This window comes from Octodon degus, unplaced genomic scaffold (assembly GCF_000260255.1).
Source record: "Octodon degus isolate 3935 unplaced genomic scaffold, OctDeg1.0 scaffold00060, whole genome shotgun sequence".
Lineage (NCBI taxonomy): Eukaryota > Metazoa > Chordata > Mammalia > Rodentia > Octodontidae > Octodon > Octodon degus.
Genome location: NW_004524636.1, coordinates 11,611,075 through 11,625,042, shown reverse-complemented (window position 1 = coordinate 11,625,042; position 13,968 = coordinate 11,611,075). Strand labels below are relative to the sequence as shown.

The following is a 13,968-nucleotide window of genomic DNA, read 5'->3' as shown; positions in this document are numbered from 1 at the left end:
GACAGTATCACTGTATAGCTGACTGCCCTAGACTACCTGCTTCTAGACATCCTTCTTTCCATTTCTTGACTTCTAATTTTAAGCCAGTATTGGTCCAGTCTAACATGATTTTGTACAACTACATTTAAAATTGCATGATATTACTTTGAATACAGAAAAAAAGGCTTTCTGTAAAAGCAATATTTTTGAAACTTGAATAAGAATTATATCTCAAGGCTGTACTGCTGATAATGAATTTATGAAATACCAGGAACCTGAAATGATCATGACTCTGGATCAGGAAAGGGCGGAAGGACACAAGCCTCTGACCCCACATTTTGGGAAGTGAATGGAGAATGTAAGTTGAAGGTGGACATTAAACCATGGAAGAAAGTACTGAAAAGAAGAAAGTAGAAAAAATGGACACTCCAGAGTTAAGCAGGTGCTCACAGATATCATTAAACAAGTGAACTTCAGGTTTGGGGATGCAAATCATCAAAAGAATGGATTTCTTCAAGAACAGATAGAACAATCTAGATATGGATATGTAGATATCTCCATTTTTAACACAATGAAAAAGTTGACTACTGATGGCAAGTTAATAGCCGGAGCACTGGAAAGCTCAACTCTTTCTGTGTTGGACTTAGAAGGCACAAATCAGAAGGAAAAAGCCTCTGGGTGAAAGACCAAAGGATGAGGACAAGTGTACTGTGTATGTGGAATTACTTCCTAAAAATGTTAATCACATTTGGATTGAAAGAGTATTTGGGAAATGTGACAGTGTTGTTGGTAAAAGTATGCTGTATTGGTGTATGGGAGATCTAAAGGGATTTTTCTTTGTGGAATTTGAAACATAAGTACAAGTTGCAAAAGTGATTGAGTTTCTTAACAACCCACCAGAAAAAGCACCAAGAAAACCTATCATATTTCACAAAACAGTGAAAACCAAACCCATTCCACTTTAAAAGTAGTTCAGGCAAAGTGAAAGAAGAAAAAAGGGTGAATGAAGAAAGAAGACAATGTATAGGAAAAAGGGACAAGCAAAGACACAAAAAATGTATTTGTAAAGTGATAAGAGCTAGGGCTGCATCTGGGGGCTCTTAAACAGAAAGTAGAGAACCTCAAAAGCAACTCAAGAAAAGGAAAACACAAGACAAACCAAGGTTTCTGGCTTACCTGAGGAGAGACCCACAAAGAAGAGAAGCAACTCGTCAGATACTGAAAGGCTGGCTCCCAACTCAAGTCAATAAAAGAGCTCAAAAAGAAATTTAAAAAAGAAGCTTCCAAAGTTCCAAAGCAGAATAGAGATTTAGAATTTTCTACAGAAAACAAAAATGTTAGTGACATAATATCAAAACAAAACAAAAAAAAAAACAAAGTTTCTATTAAAAACCAAAAGGTGGGCTGGGGAGACAGCTCAGTAGAATAAGCATTTGCTTCACAAGCACAAGCACCTGAGTTCAATCCCGGTTCCACCAAAACAAAGAAATAAAAATAAAAACCAAAGGAAGCACAAAAAGAACATAGACACAAAATGGGAGAAGTCATACCATTGTTGGTCCTATCCAAGAACAAATGGATACACGTTTTTTAAAAGAGTATTTGGCACTGCCAAAAGCCAGCATGGCTTCTTTAGAAAGCCACTATCCTAAATAAAATCAGAATCTAAAATGGAAACAGATAGCAGAGCAAAGCAGGACTGCAATGTAGAATGGAGGAGCCAGTGGTTGAAAGCATCACCTTCAGGAGGACATTATTCCAACAGGGCCATAGTTCATGAGTAGAGTCATTGTGAAGATCAATAGCTCAGAACCTCTGCCTGGTAGGAAGCAAGTCTGGGATATGCTGGAAGCAATTCCAGAAGTTATATATATTGACCTGTTAGAATGAGACATAGCTTGTTATGCTAGATTTAAAACCCCAGAGGTGGCTCAGGTAGAAACGAATGGCCACACCAAGATTAAAAAGATGTACAACTGGAAACTCTAGTTACCCAATCTGATGAGCATGAACAGAGATACTAGCAGAAAACATTGGTAGATAAACAAGCCAAATTCAGACTTGGGAGAAAACGAGAGGCACCATGATGTTAGTCACCAAAGTTGAAACGATTAGACTGGAAAAGATTCAACAAGCAAGTAAACACGTTAGATTTTCAGAATATGACTGAAAAGTGGAGCTCACTTCTATTTTACTGCATCCTGGACATGGTTTGACTGTGGCAGCACCATAAAGAATGTTTTATATGATCTACACTTAATGAAAAGAAATACCTTCGTGCCTCAGCTTGTAAATAAGACTTTTTGAGTAAGTCCACTGCATACCACAGTTTTGCATTAAACACTTCATCTGTTGAAATTAAAAAAGAGATACTAGGACCTCAAAACCTGATTCTTCTTACAACACCTTCTTGACTCCCAGTGCAATCACACAATATTATCACGTAAGCAAAAATAACCTTAGTATGTAGAATTTTACTCAGGATATAATTAAGCCAAATGAGTCTTAGCATATTTTTGTGGGGACTGTTGTGTTACTAGATGGTAGAAAATGTGTTCAGGACAAAGGACCTCAAAATCATTATGAACATATGGGAAAGAGGAATACAATGCAGTATGCAAGCCAGTAGAGCAGAGACCAGTTTCAATGAGCTGTGAGACATATGATCTTTTCATTTTACATAAATTTCTTTACCTCTTTATGGCTCAATTGGCCCATTTTAAAGCTAAAATAAAGGTAATACTTGGAATATTTGAGAACTGTGAGGGTTAAATTTAGTAATATTCATACTGCAGTACCTACTATACACTATTTGTTACATAAGGTGTCTTAATCACTTTTCTTGTTGCTGGGGCAAAATACCCATTATTGGAAACATAAAGGAGGTGAGGTTTGCTTTGGCTCACATTTCAGAAGTTTCAGTCCTTGCTTGTTCAACTGCTATGGATGAAAGCTGCTTACTCCATGGCAGTGAAGAAGGGAGGAATCAGGGAGAGTGATATACTGACAGAATAAATAAAACCTGAAAAATACACTACATATAGTAAAACAGAATGACACTGAACTTAAGAATTAAACAATGAAGACAAGAGAAAGGAGAAAAGATAGGAAAAAGGAAGGGAGGAAACACGCAAGTATATATACAGGATGGCTTCATGATTGTACTTTAGATTTCCATCAGTTTTTTGAAAATAGCAGTTAATGTTTAGAATTTTCACCTTGACTAACTCTCTATGCTGATATCTGTGATCTGAGCAGCTACATCGAGGTCATCAATGTGTAATATAAAACCTATTCTTGAATACCTCTCATCTTGGACTTCTAAATGTGTACCATTTCTAATGTCTTATTAATAATTGTACTCTCTTTAAAATAAATTTTAAAAACAGACAGGGAAAAAATAAAATTTCTTGAAAGCAGGCATTAATATTCAATTATTTGTCCAATATTGCATAACTATATCTGTTAATCTGAGCAACAGATTAAACAATAAAAATAGATAATATCCCTTTCAAAAGCTCCAGCACATGAAACTTTGAACAAAATCTATATATAAACTATAGCATTCTGCCTCTGCCTCCAAAAGACTCATGCTCATTCCTTTACACAAAATGCTTTTAGTGTGCCTGTGAGATTCACTGAAGTCCTAATAGTTCCAGCTAAGATAATTCCACTACTAATTTCTATGAGTTCATTGAAAGGGACAGTTAGTGCTTATATTGTTTGATCAATCATGCATGCTTATGTCTGGCTATCTGAGCAACTGCTTTGAAGACAACAATATGCAACATAATAACATTGTTAATTTCCTATCATCTTGTTTTGAAATTCTATATCTTTTTATTGTTTATTTTTCATTCTCTTTCAAATAAAACAATGTTTAACTATGAGTCCTGTGAAAATCAGTTAACAACTGATAGAATACAATGGCTCAGAGTAAACACTACCAGACTAAAAAGGAGGTATAGGGAAACAGAGGCCAGTGAGACCCAAACAAGACTGAAATCCAGAAGAACAAACATCGAATGCTGTAATTCCATGTCCATCACAAGGTCAAAGATGTGAGCTTCACGTGGCTTGCATAGTCCTGTCCCTACAGCATTTCTAGTGGTTGCAGCCCTCGTGGCTTCTCTGTTGGGCTGGCTTTGCTCATGCCTATAGATTTCGACAGATACGCCATGCTCCTGGCTTCTGCAACTTCTTCAGATCTTCACTGTACTTTCAGATTCACTCTTGCAGCTTCACCCATTGTCATTCTGTGGGGTACTCTGCCTATCCTTCCAGGCCTTCCTCTGAAGTCTTGGTTGATGCTTCCATGGCCCTACAGCTCTTGCATTCTGTATGCCTGTAAAACTAGCACTACACAGGTGATGTCAGCCTGCATAGTAGCCAGATCCTTTTACACAACTGTGGCAGAGGCCTCAGAGTGTCTGGGTGGCTGAGCACTGTGAACTGAACTGGAAAAACAATTTACTAGGCAACTTTCCTCACACAGAATGCTTGAGGTTTCTCTCCTCAAAGTGAAGTCTTCCACTATTGTGCTCATCAGCCTTCAAAGAATGAGGTCTTGCCTATTCCTTAGATACTGTCAAGACATCTTTTCCATTGTCCTGGCATAAACACTCACCTTCACTTTTAATGCTTATCTTTTCTTCAACCAAGCTGTCCTTCACCAATACTTTGTGAGATCTTGAAAACTTAAATAATCACTCAGTGGTGCCATTTGTTCTTCATTCTCAATGTAGCACTGCTAAAAGCAATAAAACAAAACAAAACAAAACCACCAGCAACAAAATATAGTATTTATGACAAAGCCCATACATTGGGATATTTTGAAATTTCTAGTGCCAGATTAATTTGTTTACTTCTCTTAATCTCAGTCTCTTTCAAGGACATGTGCAAAATGCAGACAATTTTGTTCTCCCCAGAGTATAACACGTGATCTGGAGTCATCTGCCAATGGAGTCCTTGTTCCCAATTGAAACCTCCTTTGCTTGGTCTTATCATCTGCCTTTTTAAACTGGTATTTTGGTCCTCTGAGCTCAGACTAGAAACTCCCATCAAGCTTGACTTACAGCATTCTAGGTCTTCTCTATCTGGCATTGACCAATCTTTCTGAACTCCTCCTATTAGCTAGTTCCAAAGCCTTCTGAACCACTTGTCAGGTACACAGGCATACCCTTTCTCTGGTATCAAAATTGGTCTTAGCCACTTCTGTTATCATTGAGAAAAATACTTGACACTTGAAACTTAAAGGAAGAAAGGATAATTTTGGCTCGTGTTTCAGAAGTTTCGGTCTTTGCATGATTGGCAGCATGTTTGAAGGGCCTGCTAAGGAGGAAAGCTACATACCTCATGTCAGCTAGGAAGCAGAGGGAAGGGAAGATCAGGGGAGAAAGGGCATGAGACAGCCCCTGCCAGAGCATGATTCTGCTGACCTGCTTCTCCTGGTTAAGTCCACCTCCTAACATTACATTTATCTACAAAGCCCCTGTGATTGAATCACCCTAGAAGAGTTCCACCTAGCAGTGTTTGAGGCTTTGCAGGACAACTATGCCTTTAAAGAGAGCTAAATATAATTTCTGATTATGGTATGATTTTTCCAGAATTAGTTGTTTTTCCTCTCATTTTCAGGTAATGGTAGGCTCCTCCTACTTCCTTTTGTTTTAAGCTGTTGAGATTTGCTTTGGAAACTTTCTCTTACCCTATATTTGTTTGGGGTTGACTTGATTTGATCTTTATAATAAAGAATAACAAGTTGGGATTATAGAAGGTTTTATAATATACTTGTTCCCAGTCTCACCTCCTCTTTGATATGGACCTAAGAACAAACAATTCTAAATCTCCCAGTAGAGCTTCTCTAGGACCAAAAGAAAAAAGAAAATGAAAGCAGTTCCAAATTAACATTGATTCATCTTAGGTTCATGACCCAGTTCTTCATAACACCCCTGTCTAATGTTCTAATTTTGTTTGTTTCAGAATTGGTAAACAGGCAGTTAATGGACCCAATATGGCTTGAGAGATGATGTTTGTATGTTTATGCTTTTGTGTTTCAAAGCTACATTTTGTTCAAAATATTTTGCTTTGTAATTTACATGCTTCTGTGAAGCATGTGCTCTAATTTAGTTCTACTGGCATGGGGCTTCAAGGTAGAACCTATGGGAATGCAAATTCCTGGTCCCTCTAAGCACTCTGAAGTAGAATCTCTGCCCAGAGCCCCAGGTGCTTTCTATGCCTACTAAGCTTTGAGACCCACTGCCTTCCTTTGCCCATTCCTTTCTTTTCTCCTCTCTGGGGTTCAGGCTCTCTTTCATGTTACTGGTAGTCACTGCAGTTTATGAACCCTACTGTAGGTGCTAAGCCTATAAGTACTATTTATTCTGCCATCTTCATGCTATTTTCAAACTCACCATGTGTTTACTGTATTCATATCCCTTAGCACAATGCCAGGCATATTCATAGTCATCAAACCAAACCATATACCTCCAGCAAAGAGGAAAGCTTTGCTTGAATTTCCTTGAGAAGAGAAAGGACCAGAAAGTAAAAAGAGAAAAACCTACTGGGTAAAACTAATCAGAGCTATAAATGTGAAAACAAAAGAATGTGTGGGACTTGAGGGTGGGCAGAAATTTCTGCAATCTGACTAGGCAGATAATTGTATCTAAAAGTGGGTAAATGGTAGGGTACATTATACTCTGCAACTTTAGCACATATTTATTTTGAGAATTTGTGTTTTGCCTCAGTGTCCCCCCCTTCTCCTTCTCATAGCACTCATCAATAGGAGGTACAAACTATTGTCCCACTCTCACATTCTCTGAGATACTGTCACCCCAACAGCTGCCGGATTTCAAAACAACCTTCTATAGTCCATAATGAGCAACCATTGTTCTTTAAAGGAATCTGTAATTTAATTAATAAATAGTTGTTTTTTTAAAAAGCCTCAAATAGCTAAACATATCCAAGGAAGATCAAGTGTTTGCCACACAAGCAATCAAACAAATAGATGAACAGGAAGAAAATGACTCTGGAACTATAACTGTTCTATTATTAACTAGCAATCTGCATATTTTTCCCCAATTAGTGCCTAAAATGGAATCTGAGTCAGTTGAAACTTAATTACTAGCTTATCACTTTGTTGATTAGAAGCCCCACAATAGTCACCCTGCCTGCTTCATTTGCATACATTCCTGAGCCACCACCCAAAGGCAGTTGCTGCTTCCCTGGAAGTCTATGCTACAGCTAGAACTTCCTGCTTAGTTATGCAAAACTTCCCCTGTCACTCCACTGAATAAACACATGCTGTCATGCACATGCCATATTCAGTAATGATCAAGATGTGCCTTTTGCATTGTCTTTTTTCACAAGCAATTCCTAGGCATGTATATGATAAATTACTTTGAGGTGGCTTTTTCAATAGGATTAAATATGCAGGAAGTGAGTTCTGAACTTGGCATCCAACAATGAATTAAACAAACATATTAATATGTAAATAAAACATTAAATGACGGCAATCCTATCTCCCCACTTACCCTCGAAACAGATCACACACATATTATTTACACTGTTTTCTATTACAGGATTTGCTGATGTCTGGTATAAGGAAATGACTACTGACTTGCCTTGCTCCCATTGCACTAAATGTGAAAGAATCTAAATGACCTCCCCTAAAAGTATTGTATTAAGATTTATATTCATAGCTGTCATATTCATTAGACTTTAGAGAGTCTGTTTGCCTCTATGCAACTCTTGCTACCATGCCCCCAAATATAGTTCCTCACCCCCGTCAGTGAGAAAACTGAAGCTGATGGAAGAGCAGAGATATCACCTGTCCTGGTGATGTTCTTGATTTATGTTTCCCATTCCATCATTCACTGGGTCTTATAGACTGTTCAAAATACTTTGCTTTGTAATTATCTCTGCAAAGAACCCATCCATTGGGGCCATAGATACAGAAAGATGTACCTGCTATGGGCTAGAGTTTGGGTGGTGTCCAGGGGATGAGGTGACACGACACATCTGACATTACACTTAGCCTGTGCTTGGCCTGAGTTATGAACACCTGTACAGCTGGATTTCTAGGCAACTCCCTCATCCGCTGAATATGGTGGCCCAATCTGAAAACATGCAGTACTCTCGTCCTCTGTTGGACTTGCTCTGACCTCAGTTTTCCTTGAGCATAGGTACTCTCTGTCTTTGCTTCAGCTCACTTAATCCTACTTTTTCTTTAGAACTTTGCTCAGATGTTATCACATCTGAGAAGTCTTCTCTGACCATTACAGACCATCTATGAGTCACTCTAATGCATGCTGCTGCAACTTGGAGTCATCTACTCTTCAATCCCTTTGAAATATTTGTCACATTCCATGGCAAGTGCCTCCTCTTCTTGTTATTAAGCCCTTTCACGTATATCATGATTCACAAAAGTAAGGTCTTAACTTTTCCATCCACTGGATTTATAGCATTATATACAGCAGCTATAACAAGTGAGAGACTCAAAGTATAATTCTATGAGATTTAAGTAAATATATAGTCAAAAATCTCACATGGGCTGTTTCTAAGATGCGTGTGGAATTTTTCTTAGACTTCTGTAAGTGCTAGGGTTTTTGTTTTAGTTTCTGAGAGAGCTTTGTAAGCAGTATCTGTTTGTTTTCCATTTTGTTAATGACTCAATATAAAGGCATTTAAGCCTGAAATCATGCATACAAAATTTCTATTCAAAAAAGTGGCCTCTCTGACAAGGTCATAGGGGAATATTTCAAAGAAAGGTGTGGGAATCAAATTTCTTTGAAGGATTTTGCATCCATCTTGGATTAACATAACAAGAATTTGCATAAATGTTGAAGAACTGATCAGTTCTTTGTAGTCCCAAGATCATTTTTTAATATTACAGGACTTGAAAGTGATCTTGGAATTTATCCATTTAACCCACATTATTTTATAGACACAGAAACAGAAATCTGTTGATTTGTAATTATTGTGAATGCTTTTGTAGACTCATATACAAATGTACTGTTATCAGCAGCAAATTAGAAATGCATGCTCCTTAGCTGTAGAGAAAGTGAGGAGACATGGTCAAAGATGCTGCCTTTGCAGGTTGTAATTTTTAACATTTAGTTTGAAGAGATGACTGGGAATAAAAGAGGCAATGAGAAAGTTTGCAAAATATTTACTCACTTAAAAATATTACAGTGTCTATCTGGAAAAACAACATGGGCATTTATCAAAGCAAATATATTTATTTAACACAATTTGGACTTTTATAGAGAAGTATAGATTTTCATACCAACAGACCTCAAAATCAAGTGGCTCCTAGAGACACCATGTAGACCACAATGCCTTGAAATCATGCAGGCACACATTCCTGTCATGTTTTCTTGGGTTTTTAGAGATGTAACTGCAGTTCCTACCTGCAATCTTGTGCAGCTTCAGGAACCTGACAGTAATTCCTTGGAAGGTCTTTTACAGACTGTGCATGCAGTAAATTCCCTCCCACAGCTGCTAGTATTTACATTATTGCTTCTTCACCTTTAGACTGATGATAGAAGGCTTTCTATACTGAAGGAAATATTCAATGGCCTTGATTCTTATTTTCTATAACTCTAATCCTGGTACACTGATGTATCTCAGAAGAAACATTTGTGGGTGATTTTTCTCTCTGTCAGGAAAACAGGGAACTCAGTGGGTAATAGGAATCATCTCAAAATGCTGGCAAGAAAGTAAGGCAGTGGCCTACTTTCCAGTAGATTTCATAATTCTCAAGACTTGAGCATTTTGGTTACTGTGACCTGGAGGTGGTTCTCAAAATAGTCCATGCTCTCCTGAGTTGTAAGTAATAAAATCCTCTTCCATGGTGGAAGAAGAACATCTGACTTATGGGAAATTTTCTCTAAAAAGGCAGTTTAATATGGTTTCCAATACATAAAATAAAGTGAACTAGGAAATCAAAGTATGGATTTGTAGGTGATTCCTTATGGAGAACAGATGACAATGAGTAACAATTAGCATGCCATGATTAGGACTTTCAAAGGACTTCAACAAAATTTATTCCTTCAAGTAGGGTAGATGTTAGGCTAATTTTTCATTTATTCCACTAATTTATTTAACAGAAAAACATTCCTTCATGGAGAGCAAAGTTTGTATTCTTTATTTCTAACTCTTGAGCTATTTCACAACCAAATTGGTGGTTGTTAATGAGACAAAAGCCTGGGCTTCTTGGAGTGAAATTCTCTAATTGAAACCATGTGGAAGTTTGAACTACTCGCCGGTGAGTTCCCTGCATAGATTCTTCTCGTTGGTAGAACCAGTGAACACAGCAGCATAAGTAGCTTGTTGATCATCCTAGTTCTGTTCTGAGGTTTCCAATTGCTATGGGTTCACAGTATGGACGGGGCTTGTTCTTTGACAAAGGATACAGAGAGGTAACCAGAATATCATTGATGGTAGCACGTACCACAATGCTGAGTGGCAACTTCCCTGTAGGGCAGCTATTTAAAGGTCTATTTCCCTGGGCTTTAAGGGCCTTTTATTTTTTTCTATTGATAGATACTGGACCGTTCTCTAGGGTTCATTGTGTGACACATTCTGAATAATGAGCTCACTACCTCCACCTAAACAGCCTTGCTCCAGCTCTTCCTGTTCTTCACACAAGGAAAAACATCAAGATAGTCATGACACAGTTACTGGCTCTGCATTGTCTGAGGGGAGCACAGCTGTCTAAGAGGAGCCACAGTCGCCCAGGCATTTTTCCCAGGCCCAGGAGTGTTTCCAGCCTGGTCAATTTGGGGCTCTAGAATACCATTGTCTGGGTTGAATCCTGAGAAAACAATGGCCTGAATGACAACTCTTAGAAATAGGGCTCTGCCTGTCTGATCTCAGGCCCTTTCTTGCTCCTATACTGCAGGGTGAGGCACACAGGACCCACCAAGAGCAGGAAGGTGGCTCTTATATAACTGGATCCCACACTGCTTGAAAGATGTGAAGTTCAGTGCAAACCATCTAATAATTCTGTATTTTTTTTAAATCACAGACTGAAAACTTCACCGAGTATCAATGGCAAGGGAAATTATGACTGTGGAAATTTCAGAGGAGGCTTGGAGTCAGGGTTTTTCATCCTGTGTCAGAAGATCAGTGGGAGAAATTTTATGTCAAGACCTCCATTATGACAGAGAACTAAAATGTTAATTTCCTTTTGCCCACTTTTACCATAAGTATCTTTCCATCTGATCGATAATTGAGTCTGCAGCTTAAATTTGCCTATTTTTATGTTTGCTCATCAAAAGCTTCAAGTTTCACAATTTCTGGAGACTGGAAACTGATTTCTTTTAAGCTTTAGAAATAGAAAAGCTATAAAATATTTTCTATGGACTTAAATGCCCAGGTACATGTGAGCCATTTTGATCCTAAGCTACATTTAGCTTCGTTAAAAATAGCAAGCCATGCAAAGACCAAAAGGAAATATAATTCCCATGTCATCTGGCTGAAAAGTTGCTCTCAGCTCTCATTTCTCTATCACCTTACCAGAATCATGGCTGCCTGGATCTTGGAGTTAAATATGTAGTACCAACTCAAGGTTGTCTTTTACAAAGCAGATAAATATAGGAAATTTTCACTATCAAAAGTATTAAAGATTAACTCCAGTTTTGACAGCATGGTAATACTCTGGCTGTGGTTCTGGAAATAAGAACGGATTTTGGCTCCTGGGGTTTGCTCCACCACACACATGCTCTGACTCACAGGGGCAGGTGAGGCTTCTGTGGAAAATTTCCAGCTTTGTTGAGATTGGCTGGAAAAGTCCCTCTGAATACGAATTTCTCAGAAATTTTGATCATTTGCCAATGATCTCCACAGGCAGGACAAAAGCAATCATTTTGTAAGAATATAGTTAAAGATGTGGAATAAAGATAGACCCTTGATCTAGATATGTGCATATTACTCCCCTACTTTTGAAGTTTTTCTATTAAATTCAGAATGGTTTTTTGGCTTTGTCTTTTTGGGTGAAAGAAAAATTGGCAAGGACATCTTTATTCTGAATTTCCTTTAAGGTTAAAAATATGTATGACACATCCCAATCTTTGCTGTGTCCTTGGGAGCCTAAGGAAGCATTCTATTATGTATCTTTCAGTCTCTTTCTATAATTTCTTAAACTGTGCTTTAAAACTCAGTGATAATTGCTGATATTTTGACTCTGTCCATCATATCAAAAGATTAAGGCTGTGTCCACATACAGGGAACACTAAAAAGCCAAGTGTTGGGGGTTCTCCAAGGGAAAGCTTTGCCAAGTGTTCAGTTTCTGTAAGTAAGAAATCCTGGTCTTTCTCAGGATGGATATTTACCAGTGGTGATCATCTTGAGAAACTTTCTGCTTAGAATGTTATCCAAGTGCATAGAGGTTCATACTACATGTTTCTCAAGTTTAAAGTTGTGTGTATAGGGTAAAGTGTCCTATGGTAGTTCAGTGACTTATAAAGGCCAGGGTTCCTTGAAAGGGTTCCATGCAGCAGGCTTAGAAAGCGTTGCTCAGTGATGCAATTTTCTAAATCTTTAGAGAGATGGAAGAAAAAAAATCTATGACTTTTCCCATGGCTCCATTTGTCAGGCTATAGGGATTAATGAAGTGCAGGAATTGTGGGGATAATAGCCAAATAGTGGAATTTTTAGCATGGGAAGGAATTATAAGAGTGGATGGTATGAGTCAAGTAAAGAGCCAAAAAAAAAAAAAAAAAAAAAAAAAAAAAAAACAAAAAAAAAACCAAAAAAAAAGACAGCATGAATCTTATGAGAATTACACAGAAGACCCAGGGAAAATGCAAGTATCAGGTCAGGAAAACCATCAATACCTACTGAAAGACAAGCTATTATTACAGATGGAAACCAATATATTGAACACAAGAGCAGACACATGTTCCTTCTAACATTTATGACCATATGAAATCAGGAAAGAGATACCAGATGTTTCCCTTTTTCATTGAAGATCCTGGAATATAGGAGGAGGGAGAAGGAGAGAGCTTTACATAGTTTATGCATATGAAGCATTAAACTGGATTAAATTAAATTCTAAAAACTGAAAGTGATTAGAAAAGTCATGACATTAAACAAAATGTTTAATGGGGTAGGAATAGAGGATTTAAAGGGTTATGGTTAACAGCAATGACCTAAAGGAAAAGAGAAGGATTGCTGTGGTTTACCACTATCTAGGATATCAGTTCCCTGAGGAATGACATTTCCGTTTAGACAGTTACGGTTTCTACACTTCTCCAGTAGTATTTGTACTTAACAGATGTTTATAAAATGTTTGTTGAATGAATGGGTTAATATTATGCCAACTGTGTTTAGGACCGGTAAAACCAACTAAAATCTAAATATTAAAACTAACAATGCTCTTACACCTCCATAGTTCACTGTTTATGTCTATAAACTCTCATTATTGTCTTCTTGTTTGAGTCTATCCAGACAAACTTAGCTCTTTCAGCCCTTAGGTATTCTCACCATTGTTCTGCTTGGAATTTGGTCTCTTGGGTCTCTCTGGTCTGCCTCCCAAAATATACTGGAGACACTTACCCTTCTCTGTGTTCAATTCTGCTCATGTATTCTTCTAGCTGATTTTCTCAACTGAATTTCCCATCATCCTGTAGGACGTGGAGACTCAGTAGTGTTCCTGGCCAATTCTATTTCTGAATTTGTGATTTAAACAACCTCTCCTGCTTTTGAAAAGTAAGTTTCCCAAGAGGAGAGACCTTTTCTTTCTTGTTACCATTTTGTGGCATGTGTGGTCTATTTCCTGGAGAAAAACAGTGTTGTTTGTGTACACAGAGACAAGAACTTGAGTTCAGATCATTTCACTGGGATGTAAACCAAGAAGCAGAGATACAAGATTGGAAAAGTGAATGTAGGTATGTTCCTAAAAAGCCTGCACCATGTGTGCCTGGAGCTTAGCTCCACTGAGCACTCTCTGAGGGACTGTAAGATACACCTTAGATTTGTCCCATTGGA

General features: G+C 37.9%; 1 pseudogene; it reads left to right on the top strand.

Moving 5' to 3' along the window:
* Nucleotides 1-362: 362 nt before the first annotated feature.
* LOC101587049 lies at nucleotides 363-2,149 on the top strand (annotated as a pseudogene).
* Nucleotides 2,150-13,968: the final 11,819 nt, after the last annotated feature.